Raw genomic sequence first — 12,209 nt, 5'->3', positions numbered from 1 at the left:
GGGCCTGTCACTCTCGGGGCGCGCCCCGCCCCCTCCTCGCTCCCCTCCGGAGCTGGAGGGGCCGAGCATCAGCAAGAGTAGCAGCGAGCAGCCGCGCTGGTGGCGGCGGCGCGTCGTTGCAGTTGCGCCATCTGTCAGGAGCGGAGCCGGCGAGGAGGGGGCTGCCGCGGGCTAGGAGGAGGGGTCGCCGCGAGCCGAAGGCCTTCGAGACCCGCCCGCCGGCCGGCGGCGAGAGTAGAGGCGAGGTTGCCCTGCGAGCAGCGCGTCCTCTCCCGCCCGGGCGCGCCGCGCTTCTCCCAGCGCACCGAGGACCGCCCGGGCGCACACAAAGCCGCCGCCCGCGCCGCACCGCCCGGCGGCCGCCGCCCGCGCCAGGGAGGGATCCGGCCGCCGGGCCGGGGACACCCCGGCGCCGCCCCCTCGGTGCTCTCGGAAGGCCCACCAGCTCCCGGGCCCGCCGGGAAGCCCCCGGAGCCGCCTCGGCCGCGCCGGAGGAGGGCGGGGAGAGGACCATGTGAGTGGGCTCCGGAGCCTGAGCGCCGCGCAGGTAAGCAGGCGGCGGGGATGCGTCGCGGGAGGCCTCGGGGATGCTGCGGAGAAGCCCGGCCGCCGGCGCCCCCGCGCATGCCGCCCCCGCCGCGGGGCCCGGTGCTGCGGTCCCTTGGCCGCCAGGGCGCTCCGCGGGGCTGCCGGGGAGTCGGTGCTTGGGGTCTTCCCGCGGCTGCACCGGAGGACACCCCTGCGGGGTGCGGCCCCAAGGCAGCGCGGGGATGGGGACCCCATTTCCTCGCCCGCAAGCTGGCGCCCGGTGAAAATTGGAATTGGCTTGGGGGCGAGGCTGGCCCAGACTCCGCCCCCGCCCTCCTTTCGGGGCCCCCCGCGGGGACTGGGGCTGTGTATGTTGTTTTAATGTCAGGGATGATGTAATCACTTAATAATTGATGCCCCGTGCTGCTTCCCTCCCCACCCAACCCCTGCCCCACTCCTCCACCTCTCGGCCTCCTCCCTCGGCGGCGGTCGCCTCCTCCAACCCATCCTCCTGCCTATTTCTGGCACCTCCCTTGCACTTCCCCCATCCTCCCCTTCACTCTTCCTGTGCCACCACCCACCCACCCTTCCCCTTTCCCCTGTGCTGGAGACTTCCCTCCTCTTCCTCTGTCCCCCACCCCTCTGCTCCTTCCAGCTCCTTTCTCCTTCCTTTCCGGCTCCCTCGCTGGATTTCCTCTCTACTTCCCTAGATCCATGGCTGTTTTTGTTTGGGCTCCTCCCCTCTGTTATCTCTGCGGCCACAGGCGGAGGGGACTGGGCCAGAAGGAGGCCACCGAGCTTGGGCCCAGGCAGAGATGTGCTGGGACTCACTGGGAAGAGAGATAATAAAATCACCCTTCTTGCCCCTCCTTCCCCCAATAAATCACACAGACTCGCCGGGTGTGTGTGTGTGAGTGTGAGTGTGACACAAAGAGCCCTTTCAGTGCATAGAGAGGAGACACACAAAGTACCCTAGGATAGGCACGATGCTTCTTGTCTCTCTTCCCTGGAGCTTCCCTTTCTTTCCCATGAAGCAGTTGATCTCTGAGTCTTTCCTGCCACATTTACCAAAAAATAAAAGAACCCCCAGATGCCGGGTGGCAGGTGTCGGCATTTTGCTGTGTTCAGAGACCGGTGGTGTTGACTGGCAGCTGCAGTGTTTCTTAGATTTAAGGGGACAGTTATTCCAGCAGTCTTAAGAGTTGCTTTACTTTCAAGGTAGCTTTCCCGTCCCCTCGTTCTTTCCCCTCTCCTTTTGGGAACAAGTACTAAGAGCTGGGGTAGAGTAGCTTGGTGTGGGGGTCACAAGAATTTTGTTTCTGAATCAGAATTAAATTGGTCTTTGATAAGAGGGAGGCAGCCTGAATGGCTTCTTCTCTCAAGTCTAAGAGGGCACTGTGCTGAAGTCTTTTGAAATGAAATCCTGTCTGCCCAGTGATGTTGTTTTACCCTTTTATTGAAGTAAATACGTGGGGACGTGGATAAAACGGTCTAGAGTTAGCGTTTGGAAGACCATTGCAGACTGCCTCTTGCCTGCTTCAAGGTAGTCTTGGGACGCCCACTTCCTTTCTCACCACCCAAGCAACTGCAATACTTTCCACCCTTTGTACTGTCTTCTTCCCCAGTCCCTGCTCCATGGGTACCCTGTGTTCAGATAAAGGGACTCACAGACTTTTGGAGGAAGTGGTTTAACTATCTGAGGCTTTGGGGCCACTTGGCTATAAACTGGGGCTGTAGAGAATCTTGACTGAAGTCTAAACCATTTGATGTTCCTTTTAAGGAGGAAATAATGTAAATCTAGGGGCTTAATGTTCCGTTTTGTAAGCCAGTGACTATTACATGCTTAATCGATATTGTCAAAACTTGAACCCGTTCTTTCCTAAAAGTATGGCTCCTCGACTATTATAAGTAACCGAACTGTAGGTTTAGTCTTCAGTAATTTTATTAGAAAAGAGTTATGATTCATTAAATATTTACTTACGCACTTTTTAAGAACATTCATCGTGGAACTTTTTACGTTAAAAAAAGCAATAGGGTTAATGAGTTTACTGTAAAAACAAAGGGTCGTTTGTTTGATGCCAGACCCAGGAAGGAAAGCCAGAGCACATAAACTCACACTCTGTTGACCAAGTTTAAGAGACTTAATGATAAGGTTGAATGTGAGCAAATGCACACTCTGCTTTCTCCTGGGTCTGGAATCTCCAACCCCATCTGACTTGCTTGAAGTCCTTTTTAACCTTTGGGGCCCAGCTCAAATGTCATCTCCTCTGTGAAGCCGTTTCCATCTTCTCCTTTCCAAACAAATCATCATGTTTTGGTTTCAAACTTTGGCAGCAGGCATTACGTTTGGCATGAGTCTATTTCCACCATTAATTTTGGTCAGCACATTGATAAAAGGAACCTTATCTTACTTATCTTGTTTCCTACCAAGTTTTATCTTAGTGGGTACTCTGTTTCATTTAACAATCAACAAATGTGAGTTAGGTCTTTGGTATGTGCTCAACACCTGTATCAATTAGGCTAATGTTAGCAGTTGTAACAAATAGGCCTGCAAATATATAATGGCTCAAAAGCAATAGACGTTTATTCTTGCTCATTTAATAGTCAAAAATTCATGTTTCTGGTCGGTAGGTGGCTTTCCTCCATGCAGTGATTCTGGGTCCCACACCCCTATCTTGTAGCTCCACCATCCCATAGCTTACCATCGTAACCTGTTTCAGCTTACAGAAGGGGCAACAGAGTAGACGGGCACACCCACTTTTAAAATACCTTAGCCTGGAAGTGACACCATCACTTCCTCTCACATTCTTTACTTGAGGGCTAGTTATATGGCCACATTTAATTGCAAGGGAGCCTGGGAAATGTAGTTTAGCCATGTGCTCAGAAAAAAGATACAGAATAAATGTATTTTTATTGAACAGCTTTGTCAAACACTGCCACTTATCAAGGCACATTCACTGCCCTCAAGAAACTTATAGGCTAATGGGAATTAAATAGAAACCTAGAGTGGACACCCATCATTGCTTTTCTTTTGATTTTATAAGTTTAGATCTTTTCATCCTAAGCATGTTTCAAAAATCTTACTTTTTGTCATGTTTCAAATTTTGTGTTTCAAATGTTGCTAATTCCTACTCAATAATCCCATGTGATAACAACAATCATCTGATGCTTCCCGTGTTGACTTTGATGTGGTTCTTTTACTCCAAAAGCACCTTTCTTGGCCTCATTTTTCATCTGGTCATTCTGTAGACTCCCAAAGTTGCTGGGAGAGTCCTTAGAAATCACACTCCTTCTGGATGTTGTGGCTCACACCCGTAATCCCAGCACTTTGGGAGGCTGAGGTGGGTGGACCACTTTAGCCCAAGAGTTTGTGATCAGCCTGGGCAACATAGTGAGACCTCGTCTCCATGAAAAATCTTTTAAAAATTATCCAGGCATGGTGACATGCATCCGTGGTCCCAGCTACTGAAGAGGCTGAGGTGGGAGGATCACTTGAGCCTGGGAGGTAGACTGCAGTGAGCTGAGGTCATACCACTGTACTCTAGCCTGGGCTCCAGAGTGAGACCTTATCTCAAAAAGAAAAAAAGAAATCACAGTCCCACTCCCTTTTAATTGGAAGAGGAAATTAATTAGCCTGAGAGGTGAAACTCCTTGCCCCAAGGCCTTGCAGCTTCTTAACGGAAGGGCAGGAGGCTCAGCCAGCCAGCTCTTCAGGCCCACATGGGTCTCCTCCGTCACTCAGCTGCCCTCTTTGTCTGTGAGTCTTGCATATTCCACGGAGGTTAAGTGAGCTTCCAAATCTCCAGGAGCAGGGTTCTAGTGTTCTGGGTGGTCCCTGTCCTCCACAGGCTTCCAAATTGTTGGAGCAATTCCATTCATACCAGCCATCATAATTGTTAATGTACTTTTTTTGCTATGAATACTTCATTATATTCATCTGTTCTGCAGACATTAGCCTAGTATGTTACTTTGTGCAAGGCACTGGGGAGATGAGGTCCTGGAAATGAATACTTCTGCTGTCCCTGCTTTTCAGAAGTTCACGGTCTACTAGAAGAGATAAAAATAATTAATAATTGTTAACATTTGTTGAGCATTTACTATGTGCCAAGCACTGTTTAAGCTCCGATCTTAACAATAATAATGTGAAATGGTTTCACTTATAATCTCCATTTTACAGATGGGAAATTGAAGCAAACTTTAGTAGCTTGTTAAGTAACTAATTCAAGATCATACAGCTACTAAGTGGTAGAGTCAGAATTCAGGTCCAATTAGTTTGGTTCCAAAGCCTTTGCCCTTAGCCACTAGGTAATGTTCGAAATACTACATGTAATGATGGTATTAAAATACGTTACGTGCCATAAGGGAGGGTGACTGAAATGCTTTAGAAATTAAGACTTTGGTTGATGAGAAATATAATTTTATAGCCAAATAGAAATAAAATATTCATCCCTACCCTCCTTCCATTCAGACCCTCATCTACTACTTACCTGGGAAATACAAAATTAAATTAAGCAATGGTAAAGCAAGCCATGTCGATACTGGAAATAATTTTACTCTGTGTGATTCTTTATTTAAAGCTGGGTCTTTCTGTGGTACACAATTAGGTCTGTATAAGTTTATGAATTGTCTACATACTTACTCATTTAACAGCATTCATTCATTGCATATTCTATTTGCCAGACAATGAATTCGATGGTTCAAGGCAAAAGAGATGTGATCTTGTCACCAAGGAACTTACCTGCTAGTTTTGCAGAGCTATAAAGGAGTCTCCGACCAATGTTATAAATGCTGTGATTTTAGGGGTCCATGTAGGATGCCAGAGAGGGCACAGAATGGAGCATGAACCTGGAAAAGAGGTGGGCAAGTGGGATAGCCAAGCAGAGAAGGCTGGAGGAGGAGGGGTCTGAAGGCGAGATGAGTAGAGATGGCTAGGTGAGTGTTGTGGGAAGCTCCCTGTCCCAGAAAGAACAGCCCAGAGGGCGAATGCACAGACCTTTTGGGAACTGCAGTTAGTTCAGGGCTGTTTGGAGTGGTACAGAGATGGACAAAGGGAAATGACAGAGCTGAAGGAGAAACTGAGAAAGATTCTTGTACGTACTTTATCCTGAGTGCCATTTAAGAGTTGTAAGTGGAGATGTGGCTTTGATGTGATTATATTTTTATAAAGATCTGGCCACAGTATGGGCCTTTGACCAAGGGCAGGCAGAACTAATGCAGGGAGGGTAGTTATGGAAACTTAAATGAGTAGTAGATGAGGGTCTAAATGGAAGGAAAGGAGGTGCAGATGGAGCAAAAAAGACAGAATTAGAGAGCAGTAAACAGGGTGTGGGGGTAGGCAGAAAAGAATTTCTCTGGGAAATTAGGTGGAGACAAGCAGTCCAATAAGGTCTTTTTTTTTTTTTTCCCCCCGAGACGGAGTTTCGCTCTTGTTGCCCAGGCTGGAGTGCAATGGCGTGATCTCAGCTCACTGCAACCTCCACCTCCCAGGTTCAAGCAATTCTCCTGCCTCAGCCTCCCGAGTAGCTGGGATTACAGGCGCCCAACACCACACCCGGCTAATTATTGGGGTTTCACCACGTTGGCCAGGCTGGTCTCGAACTTCTGACTGCAGGGGATCTACCTGCCTCAGCTTCCCAAAGTGCTGAGATAATAGGCATGAGCCACTGTGCCCAGCCAGGACTAGGTCTTGAATATAAATTCGTTAGCAAATTACAAAATACTTGAAGCCGTGGATGTGGGTGAGGTCACCCAGGAAGAATGTGTGGAGTAGAAATAGCAGAAAGGGCAGAGAGCAAGCCCAGGAACAGAGGAGGAGTCAGGCCCAGAATGGGAGAGGAGCCTGCGGAGTACTAGACCAGCCTCAGAGTTGAGCAACATAAAGAACAAAAAATGCAGTTGGATTTAGCACTGAAGGTATCTGAACCTGCCCAAAGCAGCATCAGGAGAACTAGAGGGGGAGAAGTCTAGAAATCTGTTGCTCCCCAACCAGGGTAAAAACACATATCAAAGCCTGCAGAACATACAACCATGAAGGACTCTTGCGGTTTTTCATGGGCACAGGCCATGGAATCTTAGAGATCATGTAGTCAACATGTTCATTTTACTTGTGAGGAAAAATGAAGTTAAATGAAGAGATTAAGCAACTTGTCCAAGATGGCAAAGTCACCAGGTTTCACACCTCTCAGCCCAGGTGTGTGGTGTGGTTAAGAGCATGGGGTTGGAGCCGGGCACGGGGGCTCACGCCTGTAATCCCAGCACTTTGGGAAGCCAATGCAGGTGGATCACCTGAGGTCAGGAGTTCAAGACCAGCCTGGCCAACACGGTGAAACCTTGTCTCTACTAAAAATACAAAAATTAGCCGGGTGTGGTGGCACAGGCCTGTAATCCCAGCTACTTGGGAGCCTGAGGCAGGAGAATCGCTTGAGCCCAGGAGGCAGAGGTTGCAGTGAGCCGAGATTGTGCCACTGCACTCCAGCCTGGGCGAGAGAGCGAGGCTCTGTCTCAAAACAAAACAAAACAAAAGCATGAGGTTGGGGTAGGGTCCGGGTTTGACCCCTTCCAGCTGTGTGGGCTGGGCCAAGTTACCTGGTCTCTCTGCGACTCCTTTTCTTCATCTTTAAATGGAGATAGTAGTTCCCGCCTCAAAGGGTTGCTGTGAGGATTCAGTGAGTTAATACATGTCAAATATTCAGAACAGTGTCCTACACATAGGAAAAGCTATGTGTTTGCTGCTGTTGTTAATCCATATGTATGTGTGTATGTGTATATACACACATATGACATACATGCTTTAGGGAAGGGATGATGAAAATATATTGTGTGCATGTAAGGAAACTTTGAATATTTTAGAAAGAGATTTGGGTGATTGTCAGTTCTGAATCAAAAATTGTTAGAAAAGGTGGGAAATTTACTTACATGGTATGATTGAAAACAGCATTTTTAGTAGGAAATGTAGCACCTTCATTCTTGAGAATGGAAAACATGAAAGCATTGTGAAGTTAGCCCTGTAAAACGGTTTCTTTTAGTCAGATAACCAGAATTTTAACCTATTTACAATGGAAATCCCTTGAGTTTGACTTCAGAATGTCATCGTGACTTTCTAAAGGTAGAATGAACTATAAAGTAAGAAAAAACTATGGGTTATGACTTTCACACATTTGGCTTCTATGAAAAAAGAGTGATTTGTGTTATTTAGAGGACTATAATAATTTTTTTAGTGTTTCTAGTTGAGCAAATCTAATTTTTAGCTACTAAAACACATGAGAAGCCTGAATGGTATTATCCAAATGGACTTGGGTGACATGCAATATAGACAACTTAGGAATAAGTGACACTGTGGACTTGATTAGAACGCAGTAATCCTGGAAGAATATAAATTGAATTGGATTTATGGTCTAATAAAAACGTGGGAGGAAAAGATAATGCTTACTGACTCATGAAACTTTAACAATGTTTGTAAGACTCCGAGTTGTTGTAATATTTGGATGAGAGCGCTTTCCCATTTGTCTCAGCCTGCTTCCAGAACAGCCTGCTGTGCACCTCCCTCTGGAAGTGAAGCCTGACTTGGGTCTCCTTCTTGGGTATACTTAGGAAGCAGAGATCATCACATACTCTGCCCTTGTAAACCCATGACCTCAAGCAGCACTTGGTTGGTTTGGGCAAATATGTATTGAGTACCTATTAACTGTAAGAGTTTGGGGAAGAAAAAAGTACCATGGGAAAGTCCTAGCTCATTGCTTATTTGCACTCAGAAAGCTTTTTTGGAGGACTACTTGTTTCTGGCCTTGTATTCTCCTTTCTGTGATACTGTAAAAAAGTAGAGCGCATACCACAGCTACTTACTCCTCCCCGAGTACACCATAGAAATAATAGCACCTGCCATTTTATTGAACTCGGAGGCATGTGTTAGGTGCTTACATACAGTCATGTACTTAATCACAGCAACTCTAGGAGGCATGTATTATTATACCCATTAGTCAAATGGGGAGACTGAAGCTCAGAGAGGCAAATGGCTCATGGTCACACAGCTAATAACCAGTGAAGCCAGCTCTGTGTGACTGCTAAACTCCTTCCTGCTTTTGCTCCAGAGCTGTGGTTCCTCATTCCCTGCCTCCTTGCCTTTGCTTTGCAGTTATTTCTGTGTCCTGTGTTGCAGGATACAGAGGCACTTTACCCACCGTGGAAGTCTCACCCTTTCTGATGACTCCCCTCAAAACCTACCGCCTCTTGAGAAGCCCTCCTATCTCTCTTACCTCTGGGCTCCCAGAGCACCTGATTACCACCTCATCATCATCATCCTCATCATAGCCTGATTTGTAAGGCCGAGGGAGCCAGCTGGGTAGGACAGTGGGGCAGGCACTGGCCTTTCCCACTGACTTGTGAGCTCTTTGGAAGTCAGGGACTCTATTTTATGATTGATTTGTCAACATAACACCCAGCACAATTCTAGGAGGTACTACCATTATTATCCCATTTAAAAGATGGAAAAACTGAGTCACAGAGGCTAAGTGATTTAGTCAGCATCACAGAGTAAGTGACAGAGCTGGGATCTGAACCCAGCAGTCTGGCTCCAACATCTGTGCTCTTCACACTAAATTTGCGCCATCTCTTTAATGAGATTGTAAACTGTGAGGGTGGAGGTGGTACCCAGCAGCTCCCAGCCCAGTATCTCACAGACTCTGCACAGTAAACATCAGCCCTTTTGTTCTCCTGTCCACCCCAGCAGAGTGACAAACAGAGTATATTGAACCAGGTCTTATCGCATAATAAGAAAAGAGCACAAATATGCTGAAGATCTCATAGAATGCATATCCCCAGGCCTCATTTGGATTCAGTGGATATGGGCCAGGCAGGGCTGAACGCTTGTCATCTTTTCAGTATCTGGGAACAACAGTGAGAAGGGAAGAGTCAGCAGGCAGCTCTGGAAGACAAGGAAGGAAGCAAACGTAGGGAGTCCCAACTAGAGTGGTGGGAGCAGGCGGAGAAGTGGTATAAACCATCAGTCAGCCAGAGTCAGAGAGTACCGAAGCTTGAGAGGGGCCCGGGATCATAAATCCGCACAGAAAGACCTCTTAACTTGTAATTTAAAGGTTTCTAAGTACCTGTGCCTTTTGAATATGCTGGTGGGATTTTATCTGATGAATTCAAACACTTTCATTTTCTTCAGAGCTTCCATCTTTGAGGTATCCAAAAATAGTAGGCTTTTCATGGAGTTGTATAAGGATTCCATCTGCTTTATATTGAAAAGTAGGGCTTTAATGGAAAATTAAAAATGAGCCAGATCTCCTTTCCCACAACAAAGCCCAGGGCACTTTTCCCAATCCTTTCTTCTTTTAATCCCCAGAAAGTTACTGAATCTGTATTTCTGTGAAATCCTGCCCAATTTAAATTCTACTGAAAAGGCAAATAAACACCAACAAGTTCCTTCATTTCCACACAAATGTCGTGTCTATTTAGAAGCAATAACAATTTCAAATGTTGTCACTTGTGAAATTTGATTTTTGTTTTAATTTTATTTTTATGTTCTAGAGATTGTGTGATGTGTTGCCTGTACCTAGGCACATACATGCGCATAAGGGTATTTTAGGAAGCACCGATTTCTGTTAATGGTTTCTCTAGTTGCTCTCTGAGTTTGAAGGGTATCACCTTTTATTGTCTAGTTTGGCTTCACTCTCATATTTCCTAGATTGAGTGAGGAGGTGTTGATCCATGTCACTGTGGATGTGCCGGCTAATGTAGATACTGGTTCTTGGGCCCTGTCCCTTTACTAAACAGCCCAGTGAATGGAGGCAGAATGACCAGGTTCCTTAGCCTGGCCTTCAGTGCCTTCTGTAGTATCTACGTTCTTCCTTAGTCATCCTGGCTCACCTCATTTAGCAGATGCTAATGCTTGGTTAGCCAGAAGCCCATTACCATCTCATTAATTGGCAGTATGGCTCCGGCCTTTGTTTTCCTTTCCCGGAATCCCCCCTCCTTCCCTTTCCTTAGAATTCTACTCACCTGTCTAGGCCCAGCTGGAATCCCAGCTCTCGAAAGCTTCCCCCAATCTCTTTATTCTCTTGCATTGAACACTTGTATCTCTCAATCGCCTCCTAATAAGTGATGCCTGACATTGTTAATTAAATTCAATATGAGAAATTCAGGGTTTGGAAGGTTTTTACAACTTGCCTGAGTTGGTACATCCAGTTACTAATTTAGCTTAGACTAGAATCCAGTTCTCCCAGACATACTTGGCCCCACATATGCAAAAATGTTTGCTGCTCCCCTTTTTGACTGTCCACCTAAGGCACGTAGCACACTGTCATTCACAGTGTGGATACTCAGCAGTGTTCATTTAGACAGGCCTGGGGTAAGGCACTGGAACGTGCAGCTGGCTTTCTGGGCATCTGCGCTATGAGGCTGGCATCTTTTTGGACATTGAGCTTCTGTATGTTCTGGTGGCACAAGATTTACTCCCTACTGACCCACGACACAGTTTGGGTTCATTAACTGTCCTAGACTGTTTTAGAAACCACCATTTCATTTTGAGAATGATATGTGTTTGAAGATCTTTTGTTTGTAATCTTGAGCTTTCTGTTAAAAATTTAGGGTGATTGGGGAAATAGTTACTTCTTTGCCCTCTGCCATCAGGTTTTCATCCACAAGATTTTCACTAAAAAAGAAAGGAAATGACATCCAAGAGCAGGGAGAAAATGCAGAATTCTTCAAAATCTAGAGGAAATTGGAGGAATACAGTAATAAATGATGGGCGAGAGAACAATAGCCAAATGGACCGCCAGTATTGTTGGGCCTGAAAGTATTATGTACCTACCCACTCCTGGACCTCACAAAGCAACATTTAACTGAGTGCCTCTGCCATGTATAGCCCAGTTTTGGCTGTGGAAGTGCCTTCCTCTCCATGCACTGATTTTGTTCACTTTGTAGTAGAATCTCCTTAGCATAGGAAGAGGGTTCTGTCCCAGACTTAAGGCCCTACAAAGTAATGATTTAACTCTACAGCTCAGCTATAGCCTTTGTTTGTATATCCTTCAAAAGAACGATTGAAAACAAGCTTTATAAAATGTTTTCCATGGTCATGGGGAGGGACCCCTGGAGTCATTTCTATAACAAAACTCAAAACAGCACAACAGGCAGTGTTGGTCTGCGTTCATGAAGAGCCTTCTCAGCTGCCTGTGAGAGCTCGCTGTGATTCCTCGTTAATGGCTGCCCCTGCCTAGTCCTCTCCTGGATGCCAGGTTTAATGTATCTGGGATAGAGAGCAATAAGAACACTTTCTGTGGATGTAGGCCAACTGCTGCAGCTGAAAAGGGGAGGGGAGGTACCTGGTGCTTTACTGTTGTTTGAAATGCTATTGTGATCTTTGAGAAGCGGTGGTGGATTTTTTTTCCTTGCTTAACCATACGCTGTCTAGTATTTAAGTGCTTTTTCTGCCACCTCCCCACTACCACAACCACCACCTTAAATGTGGGAGATCACATGGCACTTTGACAAAATGTACTATCCCCTTTGCTGGCATATAATGTTATCACTTCATGTATTTATTCATTCTGCTCATGTCTACCTTCTTTTGTACATGTCAGCATCCATGTTGTCCATTTTCAGTAGCAAGTTTCTAGAAGGCTGAGAGTGAACCTTGTTAAATTTGCCTTGTGCTGTGTGATACTACACTGTGCATTTATTAA

At 46.3% G+C, this 12,209-nt stretch overlaps 1 protein-coding gene across 4 annotated transcripts in view; it reads left to right on the top strand.

Annotated features, from left to right (window-relative positions):
* The first annotated feature begins 410 nt into the window (after positions 1 to 410).
* Positions 411 to 12,209, top strand: part of FYN (FYN proto-oncogene, Src family tyrosine kinase) — a 224,225-nt gene continuing 212,426 nt past the window's right edge. For all 4 annotated transcript variants that reach the window (XM_009242159.4, XM_009242160.4, XM_002817256.6 and 1 more), the window contains exon 1: positions 411 to 547. The gene's annotated coding sequence lies outside the window, so the exon portion shown is untranslated. The remainder of the gene's footprint in view (positions 548 to 12,209) is intronic.

The sequence above is a fragment of the Pongo abelii genome, chromosome 5 (assembly GCF_028885655.2).
Source record: "Pongo abelii isolate AG06213 chromosome 5, NHGRI_mPonAbe1-v2.0_pri, whole genome shotgun sequence".
NCBI classification, from domain to species: Eukaryota; Metazoa; Chordata; class Mammalia; order Primates; family Hominidae; genus Pongo; species Pongo abelii.
The sequence above is the reverse complement of the archived record's forward strand: the minus strand, read 5'-3'. Positions and strand labels throughout refer to the sequence as shown.